Source organism: Eulemur rufifrons, chromosome 30, assembly GCF_041146395.1.
Source record: "Eulemur rufifrons isolate Redbay chromosome 30, OSU_ERuf_1, whole genome shotgun sequence".
Lineage (NCBI taxonomy): Eukaryota > Metazoa > Chordata > Mammalia > Primates > Lemuridae > Eulemur > Eulemur rufifrons.
The window spans coordinates 112,555,775-112,570,029 of record NC_091012.1 but is presented as its reverse complement, the minus strand read 5'-3'; the positions used below and the strand labels follow the sequence as shown (position 1 = coordinate 112,570,029).

General features: G+C 42.0%; 2 pseudogenes; both read left to right on the top strand.

The window, feature by feature from the left end:
- The first annotated feature begins 599 nt into the window (after positions 1-599).
- Positions 600-1,145, top strand: LOC138378495 (ferritin heavy chain pseudogene; annotated as a pseudogene).
- Positions 1,146-4,871: 3,726 nt separating this feature from the next.
- Positions 4,872-8,071, top strand: LOC138378493 (ferritin heavy chain-like; annotated as a pseudogene).
- The last annotated feature ends 6,184 nt before the right edge of the window (positions 8,072-14,255 follow it).

Below are 14,255 nucleotides of genomic sequence, written 5' to 3'. Positions count from 1 at the left end.
GTCCTTGATTCCCAATCATGAATGGACAAAGGCTTGCCAGATATTTGAGGAAAGTGAAGAGAAGGTCATGAGGAACGAAAAGAAGCAATTCGGGGGGGGGGGGGGCGATAAAACACAGGAAACAGAAGAGAACTTTACCAAAAGATACAAATTCATATTCTTAAATTTTTAAGGAAGACAATAAATTTATAAAATGAGAACAGGCTACTACACTGGGGAACAATTCAGAGGACCAGAGAAAGTCTTTGGACACCACAAATGTTATTGCAAAATTAAAAATTCAACAGAGGCCAGACAGTGCCGAACCACCCAGGTTGCATATGAAACTCTGCCCTCACGCTCCCTGACCCCTTCCCTGTGCCCCCCATGACCCCACCCATAAAGGCCCCCAGGTCCACTTACGATCCCCGGGCAGACGCGCAGCCATTAACATGCCAACCGGCCAGTAGCCCACCCTCCGCCGGCCACCGCCCTGGCCCACCCTGGGTTCACCCGAAGGCCCCTGCCACCCCCATTGCTGCTGCCGCTGCCCACTCCGCAGCCCGCGCTCCCGAGGCGTCTTCGCGTTTTTCCTGCTTTCTGCGCCTGCGCTACCCATCATGGCCACGATCTCTCAGGTGCGCCAGAACTACCACCCCGACTGTGAGGCCGCCATCAACAGCCACATCAACCTGGAGCTCCGCGCCTCCTGCGTGTACCTCTCCATGGCCTTCTACTTCGACCGCGACGACGTGGCCCTGAAGCACTTCTCCCGCTACTTCCTGCGCCTGTCGCACCAGGAGAGGGAGCACGCCGAGAAGCTGATGGGCCTGCAGAACCAGCGCGGTGGCCGCATCTGCCTTTACGACATCAGGAAGCCCGACCGCGACGACTGGCACGGCGGGCCGCAGGCCATGGAGTGCGCCTTCCACCTGGAGAAGAGCGTCAACCAGAGCCTCCTGGAGCTGCACCAGCTGGCCACCAACAATGGTGACCCGCAGCTGTGCCACTTCCTGGAGAGCCACTACCTGCAGGAGCACGTCAAGACCATCAAGGAGCTGGGTGGCTACCTCACCAACTTGAGCAAGATGGGGGCACCAGAATCCGGCCTAGCAGAGTGCCTCTTTGACAAGCTCACCCTGGGCAACCGCGACAAGGAGAACTGATCTGAGACTGTCCTCACAGCCACGGGTGCCTTCCCCGGGTCAGGCCACAAGGCTGGGCGTGCATATTGCCATTTCTGAAGTTCACTTAAGTTTTTTCCTTTAAGTTTTACCATTGTTTCCAATAAAGTTATCTGATTCTTCAAGCAGTAAAGGTGTCCAGTTGATTTGTGTGTACAGAATTCTCACGTTGGAGGAATAAGGGCAAATCCCTGCGTGCGGGTTTAAATCCGGTATCCAGGGGGCTCTCCACCCACCCATACATAACCCATGCACATGCAGCTCAGGATCTCCACGGATGGAGGGGACAGGTACTCCATTGGACCCTGGAAAACACGAAATTATTCTTCACTGTATAAACTGTGTGGACATGTGGGTTGGGGTGAAGTGAGGAGGGGTGGGATGAGGTGGGGTGGGTGGTCTGGGGCCCTATTATAGTTTATTTCCAGTCTTTGGCTATTGTGGATAATGCTTCCATGAATATTTTTGTATAAGACTTTGTGGGGACATATGTTTTCAATTATCTTGGGATATAAACCTAAGACAGGCATTGCTGAGTCATATAGGAGCTATATGCTTAACATTTTGAGGACTTGCCAGACTGTTTTCTAAGATTTGCGTTATTTCACAATCCCACAGGCAAGGTATGAGAGTTCCAATTTCCTCACATCTTCATCAAAACTTGTTATCGTGTGTCCTTTTTATCTTTGCCATATGAGTGTTGCTGAAGTCATTTCTCACTGTGCTTTTTGTTATGCTCCTCTGCAGGTACCCTGGTCCCCCAGGTCCCAGTGTCAAGAATGAGTACTGGTACCGAGTCGAGCTGATGACAGAGTGATCACAAACACAGAGCAATCTTATACAAACAGTTTATCACAAAAAAGAAAGAATGAAAGTAAAGAATGAAGCTACACAAAGTGAAAATACGTTCCAGAGAGAGTGGAATGTGTCAGTCTCCATGAATAGAGAAAGACCCCATAGTCTGAGTACAACCCTGCCTTTGATAAGTTCACTAGTTTGTCCTGCCTTTCTCCTGGCAGGATTGGTTATTATTTCCCACCTTTTGGGGTGATTGACAGGTTGTGGTTATATAACAGATCACATGACAGGTTACGTAACAGGTTGCTTATGTAAGTTTCCCTTTCTATGCATGCATCTTTCCCAGAATCCTTTATGAAGCTCCACCCATGTTACACTAATTAGATGGTAATGAGCTCTAGGTCAGTTCAAGGTTACTAGGAACTTTTTACTATGTATGTTCCCACTAAGGAACTCTTCCTAGCCCCAGTTTGGTTCCTCACTGCAACTTGGTTCCAGCTCTCCACCCTTAGCCACTTCCTTGCCATCTGTATACCCTCTGCCAGACCTAACAGTTTTCATTGCAGTTTCCTTTTGGCTCATGATGTTGAGCATATTTTAGTGTGCTTGTTGGCCATTTACACATTTCCTTTGGAGAGATGTCTATCCAAATCCTTTGCTCATTTTAAAAATTGGGTTGATTTTTATTATTTGGTTCTAAGAGTTCTTTATATACTCTGGATACAAAACCCTTCTTAGTTACATAATTTGCAAATATTTTCTCCAATTCTGTGCATTGTTTTTTCCCCTTTCTTTTGATTTGAAGTACATAAGTTTTTAATTTTGATGTAGTACAATTTATCTATTTTTTCTTTTGTCATATTTTCATCAGCCAATCTATACAAAAGCTCATCTTATTGCTTGTGCTTTTGGTGTCATGACTAAAAAACCAGTGCCTAGTGCAAGGTTATGAAGATTTACTCCTGTGTTTTTCTAAATGTTTTGGCTGCTCCGAAGGTAGTGAGTTATCTCACTTGATTGTTCACAGTCAGTTACAGATTGAACTCCTTGTTCTACTACTCTCCCCCCTCCTCACTACTGCACTTGACTAGTCTTAAAAAAATACTAATAATAACAAAGAGGGGAAAGTTTTATAATTTTATCTCTTACATTTAAGTCTATGATCCATTTATAATTTAATTTTTTGTATATGGTATAAAGTAGGGGTTCCAAATCCATTCTTTGGCATGTAGCTATCCAGGTATCCAAGCATCATTTGTTCAAAAAACTATTCCCCACTCTTGTCAAAAATCTATTGACATGTATAAGAGCCTTTCCAGAGCCTCAATCCTATTCCATTGATTATTTATATCTTTATGCTAACACCACACAATCTTTATTAATGTTGCTTCATAATAAGTTTTGAAATTAGGAAGTGTGAGCCCTCCAACTTTGTCTCTTTTCTTTTCCATATAAATTTTAGGTTCAGCTTTTCAATTTCTGGCAAAAACAAAAAACAAAAGATGGGATTTTGATAGGGCAGCATTTGTTAAATCTGTAGATCACTTTGGGGATTATTGCCATCTTAAAAGTATTAAGTCTTCTGATCCATAAACATGGAATGTCTTTACACTTATTTAGATCTTCTTTAAATTCTTTCAAAGATATTTTGTAGTGTTCTGTGTATACTCTTGCATTTCTTTTGTCAAGTTTATTCCTAAGCATTTTATTCTTTTTGATGATATTAGGAATAGAATTACTTTCTTAATTTTATTTTCAGATTATTCATTACTGGTGTTTAAAACACAACTGATATTTTTGTATTGATTTTATATCCTGAAATCTTGCTGAACTTATTCATTAATTCCTATAATGAATTTGTATTATGTGATCTGCAAATAAAATAGTTTTACATCTTCTTTTCCCTATGTAGAACCCCTTTATTTCTTTTTCTTGCCTGGTTATCCTTGTCTGGTTCCTGATCTTAGAGGAGAGTTTTAAGTTTTTCACCTTAAGGTAAGATCCTAGTTTTGGGTTTGTCATATATGTCTTTTATCGGGCTAAGAAAGTTTCCTTTGAGTCTTAGTTTGACTATTTTTATAATAAAAAGGTGGTAGATTTTGTCAAATTCTTTCCCTGTATCTATTGATATGTTATTTTTGTCCTTTATTAACTTTATTAATCATTCCACTGATTGCTTTTCATAGGTTGAAACAGCCTTGCACTCCTGGGATAAATCCCACTTGGTCATGGTGTATAATCAGTTTTATATGTTGTTGAATTCAGTTTGCTAGTATTTTGTTCAGAATGTTTACACCTACGTTCATCATATTGGTCTGTGGTGTTTTCTTTTTTTTTTTTTTTTTCTTCTGATGGCTTTGTCTGTTTTTGGCATTGTGCCTTTTTAAATCTTCTACTTTTCCTACATTATCCTGTTCCTAAATAAATATGATTTTTTATCTTTCTGCAATCACTTCACTTTCTATATTTCCAGTTACTCACTGAAGAAAGTGAAAGAGAGTGAAACTGAGAATGAAGGAAAGAGAGCAAAATTTAAGGAAAGAGAAGGCCAACATAATCTCAGCTATGACAGGCATATGTGAATCATTTCTAGGGAATTTTTACTTGTTAGCCCAAATTATCTAGTCACCTGGTTCTAGCTATGAAGTGATACATCATTCAAAGGACCAGGCATTGGGTAATAACCTCGATATATTTTGGCCTTAAGCCTACCAGGGACCCTCACTCTGCCCCATGTCTTTGAGCCTATGCCCTTTGGCATAAGGCAGTAAGAAGGGAGTTCTTACCTAGACATCTATGTCAGATTACCAGCCCAACCACAGACCTTAAAGCTGACCCACTGGCCTCTTCCTGGAGGCAATTTCCAATAAGAGTAGATTTCCTTCAACCCTGCTTTACTCAGGATCCTCAATGTCTTAGCCTTTGTCTCAGGTCATACAGCACTTTCTGACTTGCAACAAACTCTTCCTTCCCTCTGCTTGCTTTGGTATTATTTTGTTCTTATTTCTTTTAGTTTCTTAACATGGGAAGTTAGAAAATTGATTTGAGACCTTTTTCTTTTCTAATATAGGCATTTAGTGGTCTAAGTTTCCATCTAAGCACTGGTTTAGACGCATCCCACAAATATTGATATTTTGTACTTTGCTAACATTTAGTTCTAAATAATTTTAATACCCCTTGACCTCTTCTTTCATTTATATATTGCTTAGAAGTGTATTATTAGTTTCCAAATATTTGGGGATTTCTCAGATATCTTTCTGTTAATGATTTATTTATGTTAATGATCTAAATGAATTCCATTGTGGTCAAAGAAGGTATCTTCCATGATTTGAATCCACTTAAATTTATGTTGTTGTATGGCCCAGAATATGGTCTATTTTGTTAAATTCCCCATGTGTACTTGAAAAGAAATGAGTATGCTTATAAAGAATATGTTCCTAAAGTTCCCTCTCTTATATCACTATATTTTTGCTTAACATGAATATTATTTCTTCCTTTCTTCCTCTTTCTCCTACTGATTACAATAAGTAATACTCTGCTGGTTGCCTGCAGAGAGAAAAACCATGTGGTTTTTGAACCATGTAAATGTATTAATTATTTAAGAAATAAGTATTTGTATTTTTGATAGATTGGTAGGGTGACTATAGTTAACATTAATCTATTGTAGATTTCAAAATAACTACAAGAGAACGATTTGAATGTTCCTATCATAAAGAAATGATAAATATTTAAGGTCATGGATATCCCAATTACCCTAATTTAAAAAAATAAAAACACAAAAATTTGTTTAAAAAATAAAAAAAATAATTGAATCATGGTGGTGGACTAGACACAAAGAATTATCTACATACACATAAACTATTAATAGAAAAGATACAGTTAACAAAGCAGAAAATGTGAAGAATGCTTGGAGGATAGAAGTGGAGGACATTTTCAGATTAAAAAATCCGGAGAATATGAACACCTGCCATAGATAGCTAAGTACACACTCAAAGTCCAAGAACATAGTCAATGAAATCAAACGACTGCAGACAGTCCTATATCAACTGTGAGATTAAAGATTTACTCCCTGAACGCCAGAACCTACCTGCCTGTAGCCTGCTCTGCCCCTCTTCCAGCCCTGCTTACATTGGGCATGTGAACAAAAGTTCTTTGAAAAGGAAGTTGAAGGAAAGACATTTTATTCCAGTGAACAGTTTGCAAACCAAGGAGATGCTGCCTTCAGTGTAAAAGGAAAGAGTATTTTCTGGACAACAAAGGGTGGCTTTGAGTATTATAGCAAAAGTTCCTGTGCAGATTCCCCTCCCTTCTGTTCATGCAAATGAAGGATTCTAACTTGCTTCATTCCGATTGGTTGATACAGCTGAGCCCTCATTGGTTGCTTCAGGTGCACGCCGATTGGTTGGTTAGGATGAGCTCTGGAAGTCCCTAAGTTGAACAGAGGTGTGGGTGTTCCGAAAACTCAGAGTATGTATGTGACCTCTAGTCACCAAATGGCTGCTTGGCTCTATTTCAAATTTATGGCCAGTTAGCCACTTGGGATCCATCTTGAAGGATTGGCTCTTTCAGGTTCACATTTGTTTACATGCAGGAAACATCAGTGGCATTTGACTGTTTTAGGACCCCCCAACACTACACTCCAAAGACAGTGAATTACTTGACCAGGAAGAGCACCCAATCAGAACAAGGTTTGAGCAAACAGCAGAACTGCACAGCAGAAGAAAAATAACATGAAAGCACACATCTACCTAGCAGAAAAATCCACTAAAGGCTTCCAATGCCAGAGAAATGCCATGCTTTTGCCATTTGGGATAGTTCTATCCTACCTGCAAGAGCCAAACAATTATCCCCAAAGGAGAACACCACTCACTAGTTGACCCACTATGTCCTCTCATTCACAGGAGGGTCCTTTTAGCGAAAGGACATCACAACTGTACATCAGATTGGTGCTAATTACCTCGGCTAATCCAAAGAGTCCTTGATTCCCAATCTTGAATGGACAAAGTTTCGCCAGCTATTTGAGGAAAGTGAAGAGGATGTCATGAGGAAAGAAAAGAAGCAATTCTGGAGGGGAGGGGGAACATAAAACACAAGAAACATAAGAGAACTTTACCAAAAGATACATATTTGTGTCCTTAAAATTTTAAGGAAGACAGTAGATTTATAAAATGAGAACAGACTATTAAAGAGGGGAATAATTTACGGGACAAGAGAAAGTGTTTGGACGCTAGAATTGTTATTGAAAAGCTAAAAATTAAACAAAGGCCAGACAGTGCCAAGTCACCAAGGTTGCACACGGAACTCTGCCCTCATGCTCCCTGACCCCTTCCGCCTACCCCCGACAAACACACCCCAGCACCATAACGGCCCCCAAGCCCACTTCCGTCCCTGGTCAGACGCGCTGCCATTAACACGCCAACCGCCTGGAGCCCACCCTTCGACTGCCACCGCCCTCGCCCACCCTGAGATCGGCCCGAGGCCTCCGCCACCGCTGCCCTCTTGGCTGCCCGCCCTCCCGAGGCGCCTTCGTGTTCTTCATGCTCCCAGCACCCTTCCTGCCTGCCATCCCGGCACTCTCGAAGGTGCGCCAAAACTACCACCCTGACTGTGAGGCCGCCATCAACAGCCACATCAACCTGGAGCTCCACGCCTCCTACGTGTACCTCTCCATGGCCTTCTACTTCGACCGCGACGACGTGGGCCTGAAGCACTTCTCCCGCTACTTCCTGCACCTGTCGCACCAGGAGAGGGAGCACGCCGAGAAGCTGATGGGCCTGCAGAACCAGCGCGGTGGCCGCATCTGCCTTTATGACATCAGGAAGCCGGACCGCGACGACTGGCACGGTGGGCCACAGGCCATGGAGTGCGCCTTCCACCTGGAGAAGAGCGTCAACCAGAGCCTCCTGGAGCTGCACCAGCTGGCCACCGACAAGGGCGACCCACAGCTCTGCCACTTCCTGGAGAACCACTACCTGCAGAATGAGGTCAAGACCATCAAGGAGCTCGGAAGCCACTTCACCAACCTGTGCAAGATGGCGACCCTGGATGGCGGCCTGGCAGAGTTCCTCTTTGACAAGCTCAACCTGGGCGGCGGCGACAAGGAGAACTGATCTGGGACTGTCCCTACAGCCACGGGTGCCTTCCCTGGGTCAGGCCACAAGGCCTGGCATGCATGTTGCCATTTCAGAAGTTCACTTAAGTTTTTTCCTTTAAGTTTTACCATTGTTTCCAATAAAGTTATCTGGTTCTTCAAGCAGTAAAGGTGTCCAGTTGATTTGTGTGTACAGAATTTTCACATTGGAGGAATAAGGGCAAATCCCTGCGTGCGGGTTTAAATCCGGTATCCAGGGGGCTCTCCACCCACCCATACATAACCCATGCACATGCAGCTCAGGATCTCCACAGATGGAGGGGACAGGTACTCCATTGGACCCTGGAAAACACAAAATTATTCTTCCCTGTATAAACCGTGTGGACATATGGGTTGGGGTGAAGTGAGGAGGGGTGGGGTGAGGTGGGGTGGGTGGTCTGGGGCCCTAGTATATGTGGGTGCATGTGCATGGTACAGTATAAAGCATGGTATATGTTTGAAATTCATCACAGCGACTGCCTGTGCAGAAGTAGTGAAGGGAATGGTATTAGACAGGGATTAAAATAAAGGGGTCTTCAACTTTACATAAAACTTTTGTTTTTAAAATATAGAAATATTATTTGTTAATTCTAGGTAGTTAGAGGGTGGCCCTGGAAGATGTCATGGCAGCATCCCTCTGTGGCAAGCTCACTGTTGGCCACAGTAATAACAGGAATTGAACCTTAGGCTGGCTTCCTTGAAGAAATGGGGGTGACCTCCTGTGGTCACCAGTGCCACGCATAAATATTGCCCTCACAGCACTTCTACTTATGGTATTTTCCTTCAATTGTAGCATTTCTTCCATTAAAGTGATGTGGTACCAAAAGACCTAAATTAACTCAATGGAAGGATTGAAAAATATAAAGTCAAGACCAAAAATCACATTTATGATATAGAATACAAAGTAGAATAAATCCTCCTGAATGTTAAACCAGTGACTGGCTGCTTTGAAGAATGTAGTGGGTGGAGGGGAGTTGAAGGTGGAGACCAGTTAGAGCCACTGTGGCTGGCCCAGGTGAGAGACTAGTGTGGCTTGAACTGGGATGGTGGCTGAAGAAATGAGGAGAGGTAGACAAGTTCCAGATAGGTTTTGGACAAGTCAGCAAGATTCATTCATGGACAGGAGGTGAGAAATGTGTGACAGGGAAAATAATTTAGGTTCTAGGTTGTGGATGTGAGCACCAGGTTTCATGGTGGTGCTATTATTAACCTGGGGACCTTTGCATGGGGGACACCTAGAGAAGAGGGGTACAGACTTCACCTGTTGTAAAATCTGAGATTCTCATTAGACATCCAAATTGAAATGTCATGCAGGTAGCTGGAAAAATGAACAAAGCCTCATCCCTCCATGAGACCAGGTGGATGTCAGGTTTTGAAATATATATATAGGAGACATCATCCTATACATGGCTTGTGACTGGATAAGCTCACCAGAAGGAGGGTGGCGAGAATATGGCACAGCCAGCCCCAAGCTCAGGGCACGTAACATGGAGAGAATTGTTGAAGTGTTTGAACCCCAAATAAGAGGCTGGTCCGACTTTGACTATGACCTTATTCTGTATTGTGCCCCCCAGTTTCTGCTCCCAGTGTATGACAAAAGCAGCCTGTTCTTGTTCTCAGTGTGGCATCTGGTTTCCCTTTCAGGATATGGAGAACACGAGTTAGTATTTTGTCTTCATGACTATGGGTAAAAAGAAATAGTTTCCCTGTAAAAAGGTTTCTTAAGGGAATGGTAGATATGCATGCTATGTCTCTTTGCCTCCCCTTTCAAAAATCTGCTTTCTCTCTCAGCCTACTCTCTATTTGACCAGATGAAGTCTCTAGCCATGGCAACCTTAAGGTTCTTCATGGCTGGGAAAAAAATACTCAAAGCATTCTGTTTCTTTTCTGCCACCTGTGGCTTATAAAGATAAAGTTAAAAAATACAGATTTATATGCTACTTTCAAGGACTCATCATTTGCTTGAATCTCTTTAAAGTTAGCAGATTGCTATGAGCATTTATTAAACTGAACAAGCTCAGCTATGCAGTAATTACCTTTTGTATTTCCCTAGGACTGCACTTTAGCACTTTCTTAAAATGAGGATTGTGGTTCTTTAGTTCATTTTAAAGAAAATTCTATTGCCTCTTTACATTTCTTAGTCAAACTTGGTCTTCTCACTGAATTTATTTCTCTGCTTGCTTTGAGTATCTCTGCATTCTATTTTTTTTATCTCACATATTAACTATCTCTATATATTGGTGAACATTCAGTCTTCCCCTATATATAAGTAAGGAAACACAGAGTGAGCATCTATTTGTGAGTGTGTCAAACTGTAAATTGATTGAAGATCATTCTTACTTTCCTATTTTAGAGAAGCAGTTTGGTTTAGTGCTTTCTTAACCTAAGATTGCCTGGGTCCAAATCCCACATTAGCCACTTACGAAATTGAGTGAAGGATATTATTTAAATTCTCTCTGCCTCAGTTTCTTCATATATAAAATGAGAGTAATGAAATTGTGAACCCCATTGTGTTTCCACAAATATTAAATGAATTAATATTTTTAGAACGTTTAAAGCCACGAAAGGTGCATAATAGTAAGTAACTTAAGTGTGAGCTATCATCCTCCACTCACTTCTAAGTTCCTTTGTGTTCTTACGCTTTTGGGAAAACATTTCACTTCTATACTTTGCCACTGGGGTCTCTCTTGCATTTATACCAACACTGTCACCCTGCATACTGAGGACAAATCCTTAGAAGCTGCTTTGGTTGTGAGGTGCCACCAGGACTCAGGTGGGTACATTTCTGTCTGTGTTCACTTCCCCATACTCAGGCCCAAGACTGGAGGCAAGTTATGTGGTGACACCTTTCTGTGACAATCCACCCACCCTCAATTCTATCTCAACCAGCTTTCCTTTAAAATCGCCCCTGGAACACTTTGTGCTTATTCTTCCCAAACCCAGGTTGCTTGAGCCTCTTGTTTCCATCCTGAACATCCTCCCACTCCTCAGAGATGGACAAGAGCAAAAGGATGAAGTGCTAACCCTGATCCCCACCTTCATCTGGATGCTTGGACCTGAAAAGGAGAGGGATGGGTGGGCGGGGGTTGTGGGGAGAATGAGGAAAAGGAACCACATTAAGGCTACTTATAAAATACCTAAAATCAATAAATCATCATGAGCTTTGGCACAGAAGTTCTCAAATTCTGTTGCACATTAGAATCACCTGCAGGGCCTTTATGACTCTCAATGCCCAGGCCACATCCTAGACCAAATACATGGTTCTGGAGCAGCACCTAGGCATCCCAGGCATTGAAAAGCAGTGCCAGCATCCTGCTGCTCAAAGTGTGGACCAGCAGCATCAACCTCACCTGAGAGCTTGTTATCAATGCAAAATCTCAAGCCCCATTCTAGAGCTATGGTATCAATCTGCATTTTAACAAGACCCTAGGTAATCAATATGCACACTGAATTTTGAGAACTATTTAGCACCCTGGTTTTCACAGGTGGCTGTACCTTACCTCACCTGATGTTATGTACTGAATGTTTTGTCCCCCAAAAATTCATATGTTGAAGCTCTAACCCCCAATGTGATGATTATTTCTCAGCCTATCCATACTGCAAAACATGGGAATGTGTGTTTAAGGAGGACACCAGGGGTGTGGCTGTATTATCACTTGAAAAAAGATTTTATGGCATTATATGAGCAGAAACACTGCCAGTTTGAACTGAAGGGGACAGAGAAGGGACAAAATGAAGGAAGGTTGTCAGACTTCTTTGATTTATCAGGATGAGACAATAGAACTATTTGGCTACAAGTGTGCACCATTCCCGAAGAACAAGGAAAAATGTGTCTGAAGGCAGCTGAGAGATCATCAGAGCCACCACCTTGGTTTCAACATGCCTCAAGTTTGAGATCAAGATCACCTTGCAAAGCGTTTGGGGCAAAGTCGTCTGGAACTTTGTTGGAAGATGGGGATGAGAGCCGTGGGGTGACACTGCCACCCCAGTGGGCCAGCAGGGCAGAGTATGGAACCAAAAGAAATATTCTCAAGCCATAAGAGATGATGGAATTTTCCTTTGCTACATTTTGGACTTACTAGGGAACCATCATCTCTTCCTTCTTTCCTAGTTCTCCTTTTTGGAATGGGAATGTCTATCCTATTCCTATCCCATCATTGTAGTTTGCAAACATAACTTGTCTGGTTTCACACAGTTGTAGCTGGAGAGGAATTTTGCCTTAGGTTGCATCATGACCAGAGTCTCACTTATATCTGATTTAGATAATATTTAGATGAGACTTTGGACTTTAGACTACAGTTGATGTTGGAATGAGTTAAGATCTTTGGGACCGTTGGAATATGTGACAGTTATTTTTACATGTCAACTTGACTAGGCTAAGGGATGCCCAGAGAGCAGGTAAAACAGTATTTCTGGATGTGTCTGTAAGGATGATTCTGGCAGAGGTTAGCATTTGAATCAGCAGACTGAATAAAGAAGGTCTACCCACATTGGCATCCTCCAATCAGTTGAGGGCCTGAATAGAACAAAAAGGTGGAGGAAGGGTGAATTACCTCTCTCACTCCTTGAGCTATAATATCCACCTTCTCCTGCCCTTGGACATTGTAGCTCCTCCTAAGCCAGGCCTTAGGACTCAGACTGAATTACACTACTTGCTTTCCTGGGTCTCCAGTTTGGAGACAGCTTATGGTGAGACTTCTAGTTTTCATAATTGCATGAGCCAATTCTCATAATAAATCTACTTTTATGTATCTACATATATCCTATTGGTTCTTTTCCTCTGGAAAACCCTGACTAGCAAAGAATGGAATGCATATATTTTGCATACATGAAGGACATGAATTTGGGGGGCTAGTGGCAGAATGCTATCAACTAAATGTTCATGTGCCCCCAAAGTTGACATGTTGAAGCCCTATCCTCCAATGTGATGCTATATGAAGAGGGACCCTTTGGGATGTAATTAGGTTTAGATGAGGTCATGAGGGTGGGGACTTGGTCTGATGGTCCTTACAAGAAGAGATACTAGAAAGCTTGCGCGCGCGCTCTCTCTGTCTCTCTCTCTCTCTCAGTCTCCACCCTGTCTGCCATGTGAGCCCACAGAGAGAAAGTGGCCATCTGCAAGTCAAGAAGACAGCCCTCACCCGAAAACGACCATTCTGTCACCCTGGTCTCAGACTTCCAATCTCCAGAACTGTGAGAAATAAATTTCTGTTGTTTAAGCCACTCAGTCTATGGTATTTTGTTAAGGCAGCTCAGGCAGACTAAGACACCTGGGGAACTGGAAATTAATACTGATCCCTCTATTTAAATTCACTAAATCATATCCTCATACAAGTATTGAATAAAACACGATAAAAATATACTGTAATTTCAACATGATTGAATTAGGAAATATCTAAAGGGACTTAGAAACCTCTCATTTCCACTGATGTTGTGCACAGACACACACACACAATTTTGTCCATGCTGTTTTAGCACAAACTGGTCTGTCTTATACCATGGATTGTCACCTATGGCCTACAAGCCAAATTTAGACAACCATGTTTTTCTAATAAAGTTTTATTGGAACATAGCCATGCCCATTTATCTACATATTGCTTGTTGCTGGGTTTGCACTACAAAGTGATGAGACAGAGACCATATGACCCTCAAAGACTAAAATATTTACTATGTAATTTCTTACAGAAATATTTGCTGACATCTATTCATATTAACAGATCCTAAATTTACCTAAAAATAGTCACCAAATATTTTTAACATTTCAGCTGTCTTTCTGCATCCAATATGCTCATTGCAGCTTTATCATGGATTTCCTGTTACCACCACCCTTTGGCACAAAGCAATTGCCTGAATTAATTTAATCTAAGATGCTAATGATTTAATCAATTATCTCCACAAAGATATTATGGCAGACACTGTTGATCACTGATGTAAAAGCCATTCTACTCCTTCTTCCCTACTAAGAGAACACTAAATTTTTAGGAGTGACAATGTGGACAGCCCCTTTGGATAAATCATAATTAGTCAAATCAGTCATGAAAATTTTTTTTCCATTTCTAGATGTCTGTTTTCTAAGTATCTCCTGCTGCTAGGGTTTGCTACATGACAGTTCTGAGCTAAGATGTCAATGGAAATAGCCTGTATTTCTGATAAAATTTTACTTC